This window comes from Oryzias latipes, chromosome 23, assembly GCF_002234675.1.
Source record: "Oryzias latipes chromosome 23, ASM223467v1".
Classification (NCBI taxonomy): domain Eukaryota; kingdom Metazoa; phylum Chordata; class Actinopteri; order Beloniformes; family Adrianichthyidae; genus Oryzias; species Oryzias latipes.
In genome coordinates this window covers 19,211,484-19,216,953 of record NC_019881.2, presented here as the reverse complement: position 1 = coordinate 19,216,953, position 5,470 = coordinate 19,211,484, and the positions used below count along the sequence as shown (strand labels likewise).

At 41.2% G+C, this 5,470-nt stretch overlaps 1 long non-coding RNA gene across 1 annotated transcript; it reads left to right on the top strand.

Annotated features, from left to right (window-relative positions):
• The first annotated feature begins 2,250 nt into the window (after positions 1-2,250).
• LOC110017604 lies at positions 2,251-4,949 on the top strand. The gene is made up of 2 exons (XR_002293041.1): positions 2,251-2,970; positions 4,450-4,949. It is a non-coding gene; the product is annotated as an uncharacterized LOC110017604 (long non-coding RNA).
• Positions 4,950-5,470: the final 521 nt, after the last annotated feature.

Sequence of the window (5,470 nt, the reverse complement as noted above, 5' to 3'; positions counted from 1 at the left end):
TCCCAGAATGTTGAAGCATCGCACTATTATTGGCCACTACTCGCAAAAGCACATTTATCCAAACTCAGTACGTGTTCTATAATTTCCATTTCCTGTAATTAAAGGAAGAAAAAAAACATTTTCGAAAACAAAAGGCTTCTCCAGAAATCAAAATGAATGCTAGAAGAATGAAACACAAAGAGAAACTGGAAAAGGTAGTTACTATGGGACATCACTGACTGGATGATAATGTTTGTCCATTATTTTAGTTATTTGACATGAAGCCATACTGGACATCATCATCCACTCAGCAATGTCCCATAGTACCTACCTTTTCCAGTTTCTCATTGTATTTAGTTTTCTAACATTTCATTTTTTATTCTGTAGAATACTTCTTTTCTGGATTTTTTTGGCTTCTGAAATTCTGTTTTCTAAAATGTAGAGTTTTTTTTTTAAACATTTGTTTTGCTTTTTTAATTGTCGTGATCTGTAAAATGTTTGTGGTTCGAGTGATTTGTTGATGTGTTTTGCACTTCAGGGCCACCGTCGTTTTTAGCCAAAATCACAAAGCCCGAGTAGCTTTTTAAGACATGCTTTCTGCAGAGCAGCAGGAGCTCATTAGAAATTCACCTCTGAGTTGTGGGCGGGACTGTTGGCGTTGAAGTAACCCCACGCTGATATCCCGCCATTCCTTTGTTTACTCCCTCTCCTGCTAACTTACAGCCCCTCACAACCACAAGGTAACATTAACTTAGCAAAGAAATTGGACGCAAAATCAGAGCTATCCAGCCGTACAATCTTTACAATCTAAGGTTAATGGATCCATTCGTCTGCAAGTGGATGCATCAGAATTGGAACGGAGTAGTGGGGGCTTTGGCCAAGAGCTTTTTCAAACTGCAGATTTTTTACCTGCTCCTGATCCATCACCTTTTGAATAAAGAAAAGTGCTAAGAAATGCAGTTTTAAATTAATTTACGCATGTCTTCCGTTGTGAGGAGAATGCTATAAGACCATGTAAAAGGCATCATTTTTATTGGACTGGGTCTTTAAATTGAGCTAAAACCGCACAGGTTTGCTGTTAAGTGAAAGTCGCATGTTGTTAGGGATAATTTGGGATCAAATCCACATAACGTTCTAAAAATGTTGCATCTGCAGAATCTCTGATTCCCATTTGGGATTTTGTCCATTTTCCAGATTAGAATCACTGTGGTCCCTAGTTAATCGCTGGAATTATGTTCTAAAAACGACTTGCAAAAAGTAAATTCTGCAAAGTAATCAATTCGATTTTTTTTCGACAATAATTTTCTAGATGTTTTAAGGCTGTAAAACTCCTCATTGCACACTTTATCTACTTGTGTCAGACAGACATGAACATTTTCACACTTTTCTGTATTGTTTGAACATGCATGACTTCCACATTCCATTAGCATGTCCAACCTTTTGTGTGATAGTTAGCATCTTCTTCTGCCCTTTGGGAGCTGTGGCGGTTGTCTTTGGCGGTGCAGATTGTTTTGTCAACATTGTGGGGTTTGGTTGGGGAGAAACACTTCAGTCTCACTGTTACTAATCACTTAAAGCTTATTGCATTCTGTACTAAACAGCAGACACGGTGCGAAGGAGATTGATTGACAAGTAGCTACAGCCAAATAGGCTGCAGAATTAAAAAAAAAAGCATGCAAAACTCCTCCAAAAATATCTGGGAAACCCTGTTACAGTATGGGACCACAGTACTGACATTTCTCAGTCTTTTTTTATTTAAAAACTAAATGAGGAACATTTTGAGACAGATTTAAGACACCTTTGCCAACTCAAAAGTTAAAGAAACGTAAAATAAGTTTAAAAAAAATGTTTGAATACAAAGCTGGAGTTTGAAACATCCTTTGACCAAACAGAATCCGTCTTACTCTGACTTGGGGAGAGCGTTGATGACGAGTCATCTGTTAACAGTAAAGTGTTAGCAGCATCGGGGCAGCAGGTGAATCTGTTCTGTCAGTACTCTCGTTAATCTTGACCCCTGCGAGATGTTTGGCCTCCTCATCAGCTTCACCTAAGGCTTCAGAAAACATGAGCCGCTGTCAGGAAGTGATGTGACAAACGTTAGGCCCTCTGCCCGACGGCAGAACCGCCTTGGTGTGCCGTCCTGTGTGGACTCCTTCGGGTTTCAGTTCATTTTGGGGCTTTTCTTTTCTTTTTTTGGCAGACATGGTTAATTAAACGGAGTGAAACCTGTTGAAAGGAGCTGGACACTGCCAGCACGAGAGGACTTGACACCCATGTGTTTCGTGTGGCGTAGGGTGGGGGTTGGCGAGCGTGACGGAAGCGGGAGGCCCGCATCGCTGGCACCCCGCCTGACGACCAGAGCTCAGTCATGGGGCAAAGCACCCGCAGGGTGGAGGAAGAGGAGGTAAAACGGTAACGTAGGAGGGTAGTGTTAACTTTAACTGCTTTTCCAGACCTTCTACTGCTTCACTCCAACCAGAAGAACGACCCCCCCAACACCCTGTCCTACTGTGACACACCCACACACCAAGTGTATATATACACACATTCCAGGAGAAGGGATGGGAGCGTGATAATCGGGAAACAACGGCTGTTAGTTACAGAAAATGCATTACGGCGTGAGCGCAGGCTACAGAGCACAGGGGAGGAAGTGGCGGGATTAGGAACGAGGAGAGAACGAGCCGACTTCCTCCCCCCTCTCTGTAGTAAACTGTCGAGATTTACAAGGCCTCCAGGGATAAGGATATCCTATCTTCGTCCCATCAAATCTGGACAGCTCCTGATTTAAAAATAATCCTAAATCACAGCGTGGCAGATGTCAGTGGGGCATCAGGAGGTCAGGAATGGAAAATGTGCCGTTCTTGTCAGATTTGGAGCTGTGAGGCATCTACACGGCATCTCCTCGGGAGGCGTTAGCTTTAATATGCTCAATGTAACAATAGGAAGCAAAGAAGTTTTCATTTTTATTGACGAATTGAGAGCCAGCTTTTGGTAAGAAACAATGACATCTGTTTTCTTCCTCTTGTAAATTCTCACCCACCTGTTTTGGGCTGTGATGAATCTGAAAAACAGAGACACTCTTTAAAGAAACGTGAAACAAACTTCTTGTTCTCTCTAGAACCTCAAGATTAAAACTGATAAATATGACATCACAAATATCTATTTAATCAAATGTTTTTGGTTGTTCTTCTGACTTCTGACTAAACTCAAAGAGCTTGACGTGTGTGATTTCATCTGTAAGGATAAGCGCAGAAGAAAAACTGAAACCAATTCTATGTATATCCAATGACATTCTATTGCGCCAATAGATGAATGTGGTAATACACAATTGTTTTTTCTAAAAATCAAACAGGTAATTGCTTTCTTTAACAATTAAATTAAAGAAAATGTTACTGTTAAATATCCACAGGAGGATAAAGCAATAAATTATGTCCAGCACGACCACTGGAGCACAATGTCTGCCCATGTTTATATCAAACCAAATCAAACTTTATTTATGAAAAGTTCTTGGCAGTTCTGAAAACACATGCTCTATAAGTGCCTGATCTCTTGTTGAGCACGTTGCATTATCGTTTTATAAAATAATTTAAAAATTGCCCCCTCCTCTGAAGGTTTGGGGCACAGACCGTAGAGGAGAGAATTGGACACAGTCGGGGTTGACGTCACCCAGAAAATAAAAGTGCTTAACTCTGGCTCCAGTGACATGAAGCCAATTAGGTCGCCCTTTTTCGGTGATACGAGCGCAGCCACTACGAGTCAGTCAACAGTGATTGGTCCGAGTCGGTCGGAGTCAGTGTTCAACGGCAACTACTATCGCCAATCATGAGTAAGCTTGTTTGAAGGCCACGCCCCTTCCACTGAAAGCTTCTTGGGAGAATCTGTCCATCAAACTTTTTGAGGTGGTGGCCACATGGTTTTACTAAGGCATCTGATGGGTCAGTTTATAACTTGAATAACTTGTAATAAAGAAAAAGTACCATGAAAAACAATTAGATTAACAAGAAGATGTTAAAAAGATGTAGCATAGCATGAATGGTTGTTCTGACAAATAGAATGACTGAGTGACAGCTGTTTATTTTTCTTTAGTAGTCAACGGGATTTCGGTTTCTTGGAGCCAGTGGGTACTTCCTGTTTGGAACGCCAGGGGGGAGGGGCCACTCTGTCCAGTTCTTACATACAGTCAATGGTTCCAACTGGACAATGTTGAGAGTTGTTATTAATGAAGTCTGAGTCTTGATGTTACAATTACTTGAACATAGTTTAAGATTCCTACATTCTAATATTGTGGAAGCTTCTACATGAAGTTGTAAGCTTCCAGCTCAATGCGATCTCCCGTGGTTTGAGTTAAGCTAATGTGCAGAACATGTTTCCTCTACGTTCCTCACAGCTGTAAGAAAAAAAGAACTGCGATTCGCCTTCTCCCCTTTTGGAGCACCTGTTTAGCTGATGGATGCTTTTTATCATCATCAGCATCGCCAGGCATTGGATGCTACCCAGAAGCCTCCCCTGTGACGACCGCAGGTCCTTGTAGACCTCTTCAGCGGGAACAGGAAGCACTTCGCAGCGTGGGTCGCGACCCCTCTCGCTCAGCCTCATGAGTCAAAGCTGGCCCACCGCGGCGAAACAGTTCCGGGCCCGTCCGAGAAGGCGTGGAAGGCTGTTCAAAAGGTTGCTCCACCGTGTCTCTGAACTCCAAAGTCAGACGGAGGGAAGAGCACATCTTTGGAGCGCCGGCGTGTAACCTCATTACACACCAGACCCAGAAAGGCCCGTCTGAATGCAGCTGCAGCCGAGAGCCGACGTCCAGGAGAGCTGCTGCCGCCGAGCAACGCGGGTCCCTTTGGACCCCATCTGAAGCAGAAACACAGGAACCTCCACCTGTTGCCCGCCACGCTTTCTGCTTATTTGGAACAATATTCTATTTCACATTTCCATCTCATGGTATTTTCAAAATAAAAGCTTTGACTACACTGAAGGAATTTTATTTTATTTTATACTTCATGGAATGTGGTGCAAAATTGAAAATCTTAAAATTTTGCACCATGTTGAAAAAAAAACATTTAATTATAATGACACTACTGATATGATCTTTTTTCAAACTCAGTCCAGAAACAAAAGAAAACAAAACCATAAACACAGTAATTTCTCAACAAAAAAAAAGTAACATAGATGTACTTTTCGGTCTCAAATTTATGGCCATTGCTGATCAAGAAAACCTTGACATCTCTAAATCTAAACAATACAATTGTTTTCATAACAGACAGAATATTTTAACATGTTGTTCTAATCTTTAAATTTCAGTTATTGGTTAAAAAAAAAGATAACCTGCTCATGTTTGCAATCGATCTATTTGTTTCATATTTTACATATTATTATTGTTTTCATTTTATAGTTAAATATGTACACATTCTGTAGATTTCAGCAGTTTTCAGCAGCTTCTACTGAAAAAAACTACAATTTCCACTGATATTTTACAGGTTGCTTTATTTAT